The sequence below is a fragment of the Lissotriton helveticus genome, chromosome 5_1 (assembly GCF_964261635.1).
Source record: "Lissotriton helveticus chromosome 5_1, aLisHel1.1, whole genome shotgun sequence".
NCBI classification, from domain to species: Eukaryota; Metazoa; Chordata; class Amphibia; order Caudata; family Salamandridae; genus Lissotriton; species Lissotriton helveticus.
This window is the reverse complement of record NC_136065.1, coordinates 1,735,174,911-1,735,190,093: the sequence shown is the minus strand read 5'-3', so window position 1 is coordinate 1,735,190,093 and position 15,183 is coordinate 1,735,174,911. Positions and strand designations below refer to the sequence as shown.

The following is a 15,183-nucleotide window of genomic DNA, read 5'->3' as shown; positions in this document are numbered from 1 at the left end:
TCTACTCCACTCTTCGTCATTCCACTTCACGACACTCCACACGACTCTTTTACGCCACTAACTTTTAGCCAAGCTGAACAGCAGCCACGCTGGTGTACAACATGGCTAAAAGATACTGGCAAATCCAATAGTTCTTGCATAGGCAAGACATATTGACTTTGCCCAATGCTAGTTAAATTTGGGTGTATGAAAATCTGACGACACACGGCCTCAATAGGCACACTAAATAATCCACTTACTCTCTCAAGACCCAGCACTCCATGCCTAGATTCGCTCTTTGATTACATCTCTGCCGTTGACCCCTTAAGTCACTGTGCTGCTTTTCAGCTAGGTTTGGGATAGACAAATTCTACATAGATAACTACATCACTTTCTGTTTTTCAGTAGAATCAGTTTCAGATTTGAGCTAAGTGTGTATTACTTGTACATTTGCCATACACTCCGAACTTGACTTCGAACAGGCAACCAACTTGACTTTGTAAAAAGGTAAACATAACGTCAAGAAGTTCTGTTGTAAAGGAGCACAACTATGTTTTCTTAACCCCATCTCGCCTCACTTTCATCAATGTGAAAGACAATTAAGTGGCAATTTTGAGTGTTCTTTCATCACTACTAGGATAATCCGCTTTAACAGCCCCATAACAGCAGGTTTAAACAGTAGAACACAATGTGGACCAACTAACCTTTTAAGTTTAATACCTATGTTAAAGTACATAAATGAACCATAATTTTCATTAAAATGACAATTTTGCTCCACTTCACTTCCTTCTCCTTTGATAAACGATTGACGGTAATGTCAACATATTCGGATGGTCCGAGTTACCGTTTGCTGTAACCACTCAGAGCGCCGGGTAGCAGTATACCATGCAAATTATGAAGATGCTGCAGGTTGTGGTTATTTATGCTTTGTAACTTGAATTTGTAAAGCTAAACGTATCACCCGAAATGTATCCAGGCGCTGGAGCAGGTGTGTAGGTCGTCTGCCAGGTGTTAGTTGAAAAGCCAGGTCTTCAGCTTCTTGTGGAATTCAGAAGGGAGGAGGAGGTCCTTATGTGTTGAGGGAGGTCATCCCAAGTCTTGGGTGCAAGGTAGGAGAATGCAAGCCTCCTATTCTGCGTGTGTGTGTGAGAGAGGAAGTAAGGCAGAGCATAAAAGTCTGGTGGGATGGTGCAAGTGGAGGCGGCAGTTGAGGTAAGCTAAACGAATATTGTGCAGTGCCTTGTACGTATGTGTGAGGAGTTTAAATTGGCAACTCTTGTGCATCAGCAGCTAGTGGAATTCTCGGAGATGTGGTGTCATACGAGTCATATACAGGGAAGAAGCATGTATATGACAACAGAGGTGCAATGAGATGTGCATGCAGGCTGAAGGCATCAAAGAGCATGACAGCACTGCAGGACCCATTGCAGATGTATGCAGCCTGTTGGCTGAGGGAGCATGCCTACGACACAACATGTGCCGTGGAAGGTGCACGCAGCATCTAGATGCATGTCTCTTTTGGGTTATGAGTGAGCATATTGATGGCACCACAGGTCCTGTGGAAGGTGCATGCAGAGGCATGTATCCTCTGGGTTATGATGAAAGAGCATGCTGATGAAACCACAGGTGCTGTATGAGGTGCATGCAGATGCATGTCTCCGTTGGGTTATGAGTAAGCATGCTGATGACACCACATGAGCTGTAGAAGGCGGATGCTGCATGCAGATGCATGTATCATCTGGGTTATGATGACTGAGCATGATGAAGACACCAGAGGCGCTGTGGAAGGTGGATGCAGCATGCGGATGCATGTATCCTTTGTATTATGAGTAAGTATGCGGACACCACAGGTGCTGTGGAAGGTGCATGCATATGTATGTATTATTTGTTTTATGAGTGAGAATGATAAGGACACCATAGGTGCCAAGCTAAGTACTTGCGGCCTGCAAACAGCAGGATTATGGCAGGTGCATGCACACATTTGCATCCAGTTTATGGGGATCAAAGGATCCACTTCAAGTAGTGCCTAATTTGAGCCAGTGGTTTCCAGTGCTAAGCACCAGCACGTAACTGTCTGCACCGGCACTAAAGACAGTCCACACCACATGGTGGCACGGTCTGTCAATTTTTGAGATAACCACAACAGTGTTTAAAAAATACAACATGAGCAGTGAGCCCAATTAACAGCACCTACCCTTTGTCCAACAGGAAATGTTGTTAACTCGCTATAAGCACCAGCGCTCAAAGGTGCGACCTGAGACCACAATATAGATAAATACATTAGTGGTGCACAACCACTCGTTAATACTGTGAAAGGGTCAAAATCAAAATTTAGCATGTTTCATATCTTCTCTATTATACTTGTACAGTAGACATGAGGTTCAAAGTGTTACAGCAAATCAACACAGCTAACACGTTTCGTTCACCACTGTGAACTTCTTCAGGGCTGTAATTTAACAAATACAATCAAGTACCATTGATTTGTGTAGCAATAAACATCTGTTATTCAGCGGCAATATACTCTTAGGTGAATGTGCGCTTAAAAAATACACGTTATGTTAAAGACAAAAACATACTCAAATAAAATCACAAATGCAAAACAGTTATTTTATTCCTTTGACTGTTAAGTTATGAATTCTACTAGTACACGTACTGGAACATGTTTCGAATCATGTTCATTTTCTTTTCGATTTATGGACTCTGGTATCTCTCCCATTTGTCGACGTATGCTATAAAATCTCCTATTACTGGTATATCAAACATTGAGAATAATTCAGTGGATGTGTTTCATGAGACATGTGGGGGGCATGTTACTCCACAATGTATATGGTGACTGTTTCTGATGTGGCTTTAAGATGTTTCTATAAACCCATTGTACCTTTTGTGTCAATGAATGTGGTAGGATAATAATTTTAAAGGAAAATTCTATCACTCTGGTTTTGTAAGCTGGGTATTGATCTTTTTATTTGGGTTTATTGCAGCTTTGCTGTATTTATTTATTTATTATTCACTTTTTTAAAGGCGCAACAGCTACCCAAAAAGGGTTTCCCGGCGCCATGACAGACTAGGTGCAGAAATAAAGCGGCAGGGAGATGGAATTATTGGTTAAATAGCCAGGTCTTGAAAGCTCTGTGGAAGCAGGTGTAGATAGTTTCATTGCGGATAACAAGTGGAAGGGCATTCCAGACGGATGGGCCAAGATAGGAAAATGATCTTCCGCCCATCCTGGCGAGCTTCAACCTGGGTACCGCAAATGACTAGTGGGAACATAGGGGTGTACAAGGGATTGTAGACATTGAGGTGCCGTGCCTATTTTGATCTTGAAGATGTAGCTCAGGGCTTTGAACTTGATACGGTTCTCCACCCTGAGCCAATGTAGGTCGCGGAGGTACCCGTAAATGGGAGAAGCTCTAAAGCTCTACAAACAAGTCTTACTGCAGAGTTCTGCATCAGCTGCAGTCTAAGGATCACTGCCTTGTTGGAGCCAAAGTAAAGGATGTTTCCGTAGTCAAGCCGTAAAGTGATAAGGGCATGTACCACTTTTTTTTTGGTGGGGTTGGCAGCCTCCAGATGATCTTTCCTGAGCCATTTTAGAATGGTAAAACACACTGCGGTCACCTAGACTGCTTGATGGTGCATGGTCAGGGAGTCATCAATGGTTACGCCCAAGTTACGGACATGGCTGGGAGGTTGCGGGAGAGCACCTATCTCGGCTGGACAGTGTAGTGGACCCCAGAGATCTTTCATTTTTCCCAGGATTAGGACCTCAGTTTTCTCACCATTCAACTTGAGGTGGTAGTTATTCATCCATTTTGCAATTTCACCTAGGCCCTGCTGAAGGAGAGATGGAGTACAGGGGTCGGTGTTTGAAAGAGAAAAAATGATCTGGGAGGCGTCGGCATAGGTAAAAAGCGTCAGACCAGCTTGCACCCCTATATCAGCTAAAGGCCTGACGTATAAATTAAAAAGCAACGGGCTGAGAATAGATCCCTGGGGCACCCATAGGGTGACGAGTGGGTGTTGGAGCCGGCTGTGGTAGAAAAATTTGAAAGGTGCGGTTGTCCAGAAAGGAGATGATCCAATCTAGGGCAGAGCCATGGATGCCTAGGGACCTTAGAGGATTAATTAATAAGGGATGGGAGATATTGTTGAACGCTGCGCTGAGGTCCAACAATATGAGCGCCACGGTCTCTCCAGCATCAAGATTATGTCGCAGCCTCTCAGGGACTCCCAGCAATGTAGTCTCAGTGGAGAACCCGGTTCGGAAACCTGATTAGGAGCGGTTAAGGAAGTTATTTGTTTCAATGAACTGTGAGAGGTGGGAGTGAATGTGTCTCTCAAGAATTTTAGAGAAGGCTGGCAGAAGGGAGATTGGTTGGTAATTAGAGAGAGTGTCAGGGTCCGCAGTGGGCTTTTTAGGGAGAGGGGTCACCATAGCATGTTTCCAATGTGAGGAGACTGTTGATTCAAGTAGGGAAAAATTCAGAGCGTTTAAGATGACTTGCAGATGAGGAGTGTCAACCTGTTTCAGTATTGAAATTGGGAGAGGGTCTTTGGGAGAACCGGACTAGACTTTATCTAGAATGGTTTTAAGGGAGTCTGTGTTACGAAGGGGCCAGGAGTCTAAGTAGGAGGTGCGGGTAATAGACTCCATAGAGGGTTCCATGTGGGGAGTGACCATAAAGTCGGGAGAGGGAGTATTCTGCAGCAAGAATATGGATTGTGGCAGCAGAAACCTGCATGTATGTGAATTTGCAATTTCTAGATAGATTTTTTCAATTTTGTGCGTGAAAAAGCAGGCGAGATTGTCGAATTTATGTTTATTTAAAGGCAAAGGTTTTGCAGTGGTCTCTGAGCCGGCAAGTTCTTTCACTAGTCCGAAAAGTGTTTTGGGACAGTTGACCGCTTCAGAAATACTTTTTGAAACAAAGCTGGCCCTAGCTGAGTTGCAGAGGTTGTGGTATAATTTTCTTGCCTTAGTATAGGTGTTTTTGGATTCAGACGCATAGTCTTTCCTCTATTTCCGTTTTAAAACTTTGCATTTAGCCTTTTCCTTTTATGGGCCTGGAGGTCGGTGGTTGTTTAGTCTTTTACTAGAAAGGGGAAGGCAGGAGTCTATTGCGTTTGACAGCCAATTGTGAACATTTGTGGACAACACGTCGGCCAAAAGGTCCGATCAGGGTACATTAGAGCAAAGAAGATTGTTTAAGGCATTTAAGTCTAGTTTTTTCCAGTCTCTTTAGGGGATTTTAAGAGAAGGGAATGAAGGGGTTGGTGAGGTAAGGGGAGCTAGTCTGAATTTTCTGAAGTATTTTAAAAATATAAAACAGTGACTGATGCTGCCAAAGTTGAAAACAAAAAGTCTTGCAGTTTTTACCAAATAGCGAGGTGAAGGTGCGCCTGATATTATGCATTGTATTTATGATTTTTTTTATAAACAATTTTATTGTTTTTACAAAGAACCAGCAACACAACGTTATTTGTGATTTTATTTAAGTATGTTTCTGTCTTTGTTAAATTACAGCCCTGAAGCAGTTCCCCGTGGTGAAAGAAACAAGTTGGCTGTGTTGTTTTGCTGTAATACTTGGATCTATATGTCTACTGTTCAACCACAATAAAGAAGACATGAACCATACTAAATTTTGATTTTAACTCTTTCACATTATTATTTAATGTCGGTGCACCATTATATGTATTTTAAAACAGTGTTTAATAAGTCAATATACCTTTAACTAATACTCGACACTCACACCATTATAGATTTGGGTGGCCTGGAATAGGCTGAATTGTCACAAATGTAGGAGTACGGTGGTTAGTAGTTGTGTTTGCACTGCCATTGACAGCGCTTGCAGGGGCAATGGGTGGTGCAGACAGAAGTGGCCTCCCGAGAAGGGCCCTGGCGCTTATTATATTTTTTAACGAACTAAGCACTGAAAAGTTTAAGTAGAAAAGGAAAATAAATCCAGATTATTTGCACAATGCACCCGGCAGCAGCTGTCAAGAGTATGTACTCCAGTCTCAAGATATAAATAGGAGCTGCAGGAACACATGCTAGACTTAATGAACATAAGGAAAAGCTCAGAAGAAACCTCATAATATAAAGTCAATCTCGTTGGGCAAGGCTTTTCCAAATTGACGTCGCTCTATGTTGTTACATTACAGACATGCACTTCCTTTGTGGGGTGGTTCATAATCTTTGAGAGAATGACGCGCTCGCAGTGAAACCAAACAACCTTCCTATGGTGAGTAGAACAACAAAATGGGAAATGTTTACGCATAATAGATAAATATCTATTCGTCCGAACCTGTTCAGAGGCCACGGGCTCTGCAGGGGTTCTTGAGCCACATCTGTAATGGGCGAGGACTTTGACCACTGTTTCTCTAGGACATTTTCTACTATGACAGTGCAAACTGAACACCAAGTAAAACCTTTCAGCACTTCCACTTGAGGGTAGCAGGACGAGCAGTCCAAAGATTCTCAGGAATGAGGAGGGAGGAAGGAAGAGGGAGGGAAGGAAGAGAGAGGGAAGAAGAGAAAGGGGATAGAAGGGTGTGTTGGGGAAACGTTGAGACCGAGGGAAAGAGGGAGAGAGAAATGGCGATAGAGAGAGGGGAGGGATAGAGTTGGAGAAGGTAGAGAGAGGAAGAGGGAGATAGGGAGCGAGAGAGAGAGAGAGAGAGTTTAAGGGAGAGAGAGAGAAGGAGAGGTTAAGGGCGAGAGGGGGGAGAAAGAGGGGGAGAGAGAGTGTGAGAGAGAGAAAAAAAAGAGGGAGTGTGTGTACTCCGCTAAACATTTACTAAATAACATGAAAAAATTGCTGTCCAATGCTTATTTATTTTTTAATAAAACTGAAGTACTTTGTATTAACAAAATGAAATAGCGCTCAAAGACATGCCTGTGGGCACAGGGTTTAATAACACACACTAAATGGCAAACAGGAATATACTTAGCATGCTTAGTATAATCTCACAGGCGCGAGCTCTCTGTGAATAGCAGAAGCATACTTATGCATTGGTGGCCCACAGGCTAGCTAGTCTTTAAATGCCCAAGCCCCTAGCAGAAGACCCTCACTGCAGCGTTCCCTAAAACCAAGAGTCTCAAAAGTCAAGTGTACATAAGTCCAGAGGTGCAGGAGTTACCAGAGTATAGTGGCAGCGAGATCCCTTGCATTAGGTCCTCGCTCCAAACTGCATGTGCATTGGCTGCATTCCTCAGATGTTGCTTGTGTTGCTTTTTACAGACCACAACTAGCCAGCAGGTGAGGCTGCGGTCTCAAGCAGGGAAAAGGCCCAAAGCAAAAGCCCCCATCTCAAACAAAGTGCAGCGCTCACCCTCCGGAGATGGTAATTCTCTTCAGTGGGCCTTCTCTCGCTGGCAGAGTCGGCACAGGGAATTGGGTGCAATCTTTGGAGGCCACATGTGCAATCTTGCTCTTTCACTCTCTTCTTCTCCTCCTTGGTTAGTGCAGCACACACCAGTTTAAGGAGAGATTGAGAGGTAGAGAGACCCAGCATTTGGTAACCTGCTGCATAGCTGCCTCTCCTTCTTGGAAGCAGGCCACCAGCAATGATTTAACAGCTATCTGGGAGGCAGGAAGACCCGCTCCACTACTTGGGTCACTTCCTCTGTTGACCTCATGCTAGTCTGCACTACTGGGCTGCCCTTTCTACTCAGACATAGCAGTTGGGTTCCTCTTGGCAGTCTTCTGCAGGGGTATCTTCCGTTCCCCTCAGCAGGTCAGGCATGTCCAGTATAAAGGCAGTGCTACAGCTTTTCAAACAGCTAGGTGTAGACTTTTCAGGTAATGACCCCTTACCTCTGGGAGGCGGGCTTTCAGCAACGCCAGCCCTAGATCTCAGAAAATACTCTAATAGTCTGCCTCCTTATTCAGCATAAAATATGGAACCTAGTAAGGAGGCTTGAGTTACATGTTTATAATCATGCAGGAGACAGGGAATATTGATTCCACTGCCAGTGTTCTGGAACCAGTCCAAAGATGTTCCTCCCAATTACGCGTCTCTCCTCCACAGGGTTGACACAGCCTTTATTATAGGTGATGCTTTCCACAGCAGGTAATAACAACGGGTGTCTCTAACTGGAGCACCCAACACATGAGCACAATTATATGTATATGTGAAGAGCATGCACCTGGAACAGCTAGAAGGCTTATTTTACAAACATCACTAGCAAAACAGCACATTGCTGAATGTTTTAAAAATGTATTTTTATGGCAAGCAGATGGCAGTCAGTTGGGTAATGGCCTATTTTCTTTTTTATTTTGGGGTATATGTGTGCAATGTTATATATATATATATATATATATATATATATATATATATATATATATATATATATTTTTTTTTTTTTTTTTTTTTTTATTTAACTACCATAGCTGTATGCTATGGTCAGACTTGTTGTGCTCGAGTAAAATGCTTAGTATCTCTGCTTTTCTGATGGAGAGAGGAAGTGGTCTTCAGAGTATTGGCAGCACCAGGGTATTCTGCCACTTAAATTCAAAGGTCACAATCCTGAGAGAAATGACTGCACGTTTAGAATTCGACATACAGTGGCACATTAGAAATTCAATTTAGAACATTTACAAATAAATTAAATGTATGATTAGAAGTGACTTAAAAATTGTGTGATTACCTTTAGTAAAACAAATAATCAAAATCGAAAAATATATTGAAGAATGACAGTTGTAGACACGAAAAACATTATTAGAAATGCTTCACATATAATTGTATGTTTTCAAAAAATTTGCACCAAGCACCTATACTTTAGCCTGTGCAGTGATTAGGCCCGAGGCTTTGTTTCTGACCTTTGCTCACAGTAACGTACAGTGTACAACGGCTTAACATTGAAGTCATAGTAGAGATGTGCGGACTTTAATATTATGTTCAATTAGTTCCTCTCACTCGATGTTAGATCATTCCCATTACGAATAATAGACTTACTGAAATTGTAAGAACAAATGGTGAAGTAGACTTATAAATGTTGCTTTAGTATTAACTCAATATATGTTTCACACATTGGCTGACTGGTCTTTGTTTCTACGCTGAAACTGACAATGCATCTTTAGCTTACCGTAGGTAAGAGGGTTCCCATGTGAACCTTGCTTCTTGTAATAATTATGCCAAAGGATTGTATCAAGCCAACTGACGAGAGTACAGACTGTGGGAATCGGAAGAAGATGCATCGTATGACTGACAACAATCAAACATCGAGTGAACTTATCATTAAGAAATTGATACGTGTATTGAGAGTTTATAATAACGGGAGTTCCTAGCTTGTTAGACAACACACCTCTATGCTACTGCACAGATCGCTACTCTGAAAGTTGCTACTGCAGCTTATGAACTTCTTTTCATAAGGAGTTCTTTTTATTTACATATCTTTCCAGCACAACTCTTTATGGGTTCTTATTTAGAATAGGTAATTTAGCTACCTTATAGGGTTTCTTTATGGAACATATGTCTTGAATGCCAATTTCTAACTTTTCTTTATATTTCGGTAAATTACTAAACTGAAAAAAGATATTTGAGATCCTAACCATGTTGATAAATAAACCTTTAAAACCAAACTTAACTCTCATCATTGACTCAACGTAATCTAAAATGTACATGATTATTTGGTGACCTCAATTTGTAGGTGGCTCTAATTATGAACCCACAAAAGTACATAGGGGTGGCGGATGGCCACAAGGATTGACAGAGAAATACACTTTCAGGCCTCCATGGTCACAAAGTCCAATGCACGTTTAGACACCCACGAACACAGAAAAACTGACATACAGGCACTTGGGAACACAGAATAACAAACATAAAATTGCTCACCAACACAGGGACAACAGACATACAAACCGCAGTGCATGTAAACCCTCAGAGAGCACAACCACACAGTCAAACCGAGAAATAGGTACCCTTAAGCAAAAGGCAAAAAAATATATTTAGATGTGCACACAGACATTAAACAGTCAGGCACACACTGACAACATGAATACAGGCACCGATATACACACAAACACAAACAAGCATTTGCAATGCAATAGGTCTCGCATTAGGAAAGTTTGAGGTATTGGTATTGTAAATGACAAATTTTTTATTTACATGTTGGTTTTGAAAATAGCGAAATTAATAGCTTTGTCATTTACAATGCCAATAGTTTTAACTTTCGCAAACGTGACACCTATAGCATTTGTAATGCAATATGTGTTGTATTTACAAGACTTAGATGTATTAATATTACAAATAACAATGGCTTTTATTTTTTTTAATAATTAATACTTAAATAAAAGTTATTGTAATTCATAATGGCAATAGCTTAAACTTTTGTAAATAACTTGGGAAGATTATGTTCAGTGTATTTTATTGTGATGAAAATCCAAGAGCAGAGGTGAAATATTAACATCTTTTTGTGACATTTGTAATAAAGCTTGAAACATTGAGAGAACATATTAGAACCAGTTGTGGTTGAATGGTTGCACAGAGTGATGCGGTGGCATTCAGTGGTGCTGAGTGATGCGGTGGCATTCAGTGGTGCTGAGTGATGCGGTGGCATTCAGTGGTGCTGAGGGATGCGGTGGCATTCAGTGGTGCTGAGGGATGCGGTGGCATTCAGTGGTGCTGAGGTATGCGGTGGCATTCAGTGGTGCTGAGGTATGCGGTGGCATTCAGTGGTGCTGAGGGATGCTGTGGCATTCAGTGGTGCTGAGGGATGCTGTGGCATTCAGTGGTGCTGAGGGATGCTGTGGCATTCAGTGGTGCAGAGGGATGCTGTGGCATTCAGTGGTGCAGAGGGATGCTGTGGCATTCAGTGGTGCTGAGGGATGCTGTGGCATTCAGTGGTGCTGAGGGATGCTGTGGCATTCAGTGGTGCTGAGGGATGCTGTGGCATTCAGTGGTGCTGTGGCGTGGAGGGATGCTGTGGCGTGGAGGGATGCTGTGGCGTGGAGGGATGCTGTGGCGTGGAGGGATGCTGTGGCGTGGAGGGATGCTGTGGCGTGGAGGGATGCTGTGGCGTGGAGGGATGCTGTGGCGTGGAGGGATGCTGTGGCGTGGAGGGATGCTGTGGCGTTGTGGGGTGATGTGGCATTCAGTGGTGCTGAGTGATTCTGTTGCACTGAGTGATGCTGTGGCGCTGAGTGATGCTGTGGCATTGAGTGGTGCTGTGGGGTTGAGTGCTGCTGTGGTATATTTTTAACATCATCTGTCTATTTCGCACACTGGGGCAACTCGTTCTCTCATAATACTGCAGCTTAAAAAGACCATTAGATGGAAGCAAGGCTGCATGTTAAATCATTACCATTAATTTTTTTTATTTGAAGTTTCATATGCGAACTTGCTCCAAGGTCATTATAGTATTTTACATAAGCAGTTCTTAATTTGTAAAAGAATACATTCCAAGTCAGAAGGCTACTGTCGCTTGTACCACACATTGCCCGAGTCAGTGCTGCCAATGACAGTATAAAAAATACTACCAACCAGCACACTCCGACAAGTATGACAACACAGACTATACCAGGCCCCAAAGCTATAAGAATGGCTTGGGCGGCAGGTATTAATTAATAAACAATTGTTGTTGTGCCGAGCACCGGAACCGCTGCATAATCACCAGAATACATTGTAGAAAATCAGATTTGTTTTGTTTTGCTTAAGGCGGGGCGAGATTAAGAGGTTTGCCCAGAATCACCAGCTGTTGAGCAGACGCCTGGTTTCCCTGTTCAAAAGGTGGCTGCTGTGGCCGTTAGGCAACACGTCCTGGCACACTTTGAAGCAGCCACGTATAACACCAATGTCGGCTCAGCTGATCTTCAAATGTTAATGTTTAGGACTGCGAGTTTTTTCATGTATTTGAAGTGTAATTTCAAATTCAGCTCCAAAGATTTTGACTATGGTTTGGTAAACAGTAAATCTCTCCCACTTGAGGTCGAAGACATTTTAATGCATTCGATCACTTGGTTCCTAAAATGGGTTTCTAGAGCAGCGACCAAAAGAATTGATACTGCCTCAGTGACTGGGAAAGTAAATCGTCTTTTGAATGCATTGCCTGTAGTGCTGCCCGGAAGGCACAGATAAAGGCATTGAAACTAGTAACATGCATTTTAGAAGCATTAGGCACACCCAGTTAGTTAGCATAGATTAAAGACTAATCAAAGACCCGCAAAACACCAACACACCTGTAAAGAAACTTTATTGCATGAAAAGCGACTGTTTGAATGGGAGGCCAAAAAAACTTAGGGTTAAATAATTTTAACAAGCGCAAAAGACAAGCAGGATACTTAAAAGCGGCCGCAAAATGAAATGAAAAGCGGCCGCGAAATGAAATTAAAAGAGGACGGGAAATGCTCTCGGCATTACGGGGGGCGCATTCCTTTGAAGTGTGAAGCAGGGGGCGGGGAGCGGATCCCTTTGAAGTGAAGCTCTCAGCATTGCTGTGGCGGGTCTGATGCAATGATGTGAGTCAGGCGGCTCGGGGAGCAAATGGCAAGCGCGTGCACGGGCACATGCACCAGGCGCAATCCGCCTGGTTTAGCTTTCGTGGATCCAACTCTATAAGTCTCGCTTGCGCATTGGCAGAGGTCGAGACCTAAAAAGGAGGCAAAGCAGACTGAAAGCCTTTATACATATCGCACAGAAGGAAAAGGTCGAACAGGGGATGGTTTTACTATATAAAAAGGGGCGGGACTTTACTCTCCTTGGTGCCCTGCTCGACCTACTAGCCAAGAAAGGCCATTAATAAAGAGAGTAGAGCTTCCATGCATTTCAAGGGCCATTTATACATTAATTGCAATAAACTGCTACATTTCTTTGTTATAAGATTAATTTAGCTTTACTGTGACAGTTTGGAGATGAGGGCCCTTGAGTATAGTTATGTACGGTGGAACTGAAAAAACGAAGAGGTGCAAACGAAGTGACCACTAGCAGTAAATACCCTGCAAAAGTAGCACCTACTGCAAAGCTCTCCAGACTCAATGAGCTACATACAGTTAGGCACCACCAGTCTGAACTGTTGGAGGCGACTTGTCCACACAAATAAATCATGTACTTTATACAGTCACAAATTCAGTAGCTCGCATCCGCGGGGTCCTCTGTACAGAGGTACAACATTAAGGACTACGCGCTATGCATGTGTTAACCTGGCTACTATACTGGAAGATAGGAAAAGCCTACAGAGGGCATGGGTGCCACCTAAACTCCTACTCTCACAACAAATGGTTGATTCAGCTGCATCTCACTGGCAAGTATTGGAGAGACACCTGTCGCACCACATGCACCATGCCAAGCTTGTGAACGGTCCATGTCCTCCCAAACATCGAGTGGCTTATAACAAAGATAGGGCAGTCATATTTTTTAGGGGTCTGCATAAATAAACCTGGTGGAACCCCTCCCAGCTGGCCATAACCAAATCACCTCCAAGCTACAGTCCCATCTTACCACTCCCCATTGACTGCGTAACAACTGTTAATATAATGCAGGAGGCATGATACTGGCTGTTTTGTTCCACATTTCGGGCAAAGCATCAGCTTGAATATGTTTTGTATCCTTATTGTGACAATTAATGTTAATGGGTTTATAAATCGCTCAATTAACAAATGGTGTCACCGTGTCCTAGCACCTTTTTTTTCTTTCAGCTGTGCAACATGTTAAAAAGGAAAAAAAATGACAAAGCCATTACATTTCGCATAGGCGAAACCTACTGGCTTTGCCAACGCTTGTTGGCAGAGTAACACTAAAGAATGCCAGAACTAAAGTTCAAGCTCAAGTACTTGACCCAAATATTCTAGGACTTCAGATAGAATTGTAAATTACCCTACATCTAAAATATTTAAGATTTAGTTCGAGGAAATTTTTGCACGGAGTAATTCATAATGTTGGAACAATATACAAAGCTTTTGTTTCACAAACAAATGATTTTTTTTTGTAAAACGGAACCAGGAAAGGACAGCTGGTACAACAACTGTTAATTTTCATCGCTATTTGCTGATTTTGGAGGACTATAATGTGTCGGATATTAGGTTTATCCAACTTTTCTTTGAGAAAGCGGCGTCCTGCACAGGATTAACAGTCCTTGCTGTAAACCAGCCCCAAATACATATTAAGGGCACCTCTGCAGAGGCACCTCAAAACATGCACAGCTCACATATGATGAAATTAACCACGCAATATAAGGTGAAATCCTTACGTACACAGACAGCGGCCCGGAACAAGTTGTGCAGCAGAGAGGGTAATAAATAAATAAATAAGGCGACAGGGAATGGAATGCGAAAATAGTTTGTAAACCTTAAAGGGAAGAAGAGATGCCGCAGCGAATTCGGAAATATCCCCACACTTTCTACTATTGAAGAAAGGCAGCTTGTTCACCCTTGCCCTCAAACTCAGAGGCCAACTATTTTGTTCGTCAAAACTCTTTTGAGAAACACTTGGCAAAATATATAATAATAAAAAGAAATGAAAATATGCACAAAGCAGGCCCCAGACAAATGACAGAAATACTAAAATCATAGGTCTGTCTGGTCTGAAGTCCACGGAGTTTGAACAAGGACACTTGCGATGGTGCGGCAGCGTGTTATACAATATAGTGACATTAATATCTTCACTACCTTTTTAGCACTTTTAGACGCTACCGAAGGAAGGACTACGCCTTTGTCACGCATCCTCTTTCCAGTGATCTGAAATGTTGGGCACTAATCCTCGAGAGCCTGTAGCTTCTTGGGAGAGCACGGGAACTCTGGCTATGAAGATGCGTTCGTTACCTTGAATTAGTAAAGACTTATTCTTGAAATGCGAATTTGTTTGATTTTAGGCAAGTAGGTACCCGCTCTAAAATGCATTATGCGTAAGAGGACGTAATTCCCCGCTTCTCTCAGCGCTCTTGGGACAAGATTGTCTTGCATTTTAATGAACTTTGGGTTTAAAGTGCAATGATGCTTATTGCCTCTCCGCGGAATAAGGTTTGTGATCGAAGTTGTAGACCCCTCCCTAAACTGGTAACCCGTTAGAATGTTACATTTGCTGGGATATTAAGGGACGATGATGTTTCCACCCTCCTGGGCTTTGCTTGTGCTGCGCCGCTCGCTATCCACAAAGCAGCAAGTTAAAGTTTGCCTGAAAGTAGCCCAGTCTCAACTACATTAACACCACGTCACTCCGTTTCATGATTATGAAACTAATCTGCCCCAATATTTGTAACTTCCGACACGC

At 42.7% G+C, this 15,183-nt stretch overlaps 1 protein-coding gene across 3 annotated transcripts in view; it reads right to left on the bottom strand.

Moving 5' to 3' along the window:
- The window catches only part of PLEKHM1 (pleckstrin homology and RUN domain containing M1), a 247,449-nt gene that overhangs the window by 212,399 nt on the left and 19,867 nt on the right, over positions 1-15,183 (bottom strand). The window contains exon 1 of one of the 3 annotated variants that reach the window (XM_078645005.1): positions 9,068-9,086. The exons of the other annotated variants lie outside the window; for them this stretch is intronic. The gene's annotated coding sequence lies outside the window, so the exon portion shown is untranslated. Of the gene's footprint in view, positions 1-9,067; positions 9,087-15,183 lie in introns of those variants that run through there. 3 annotated transcript variants of the gene reach the window in all.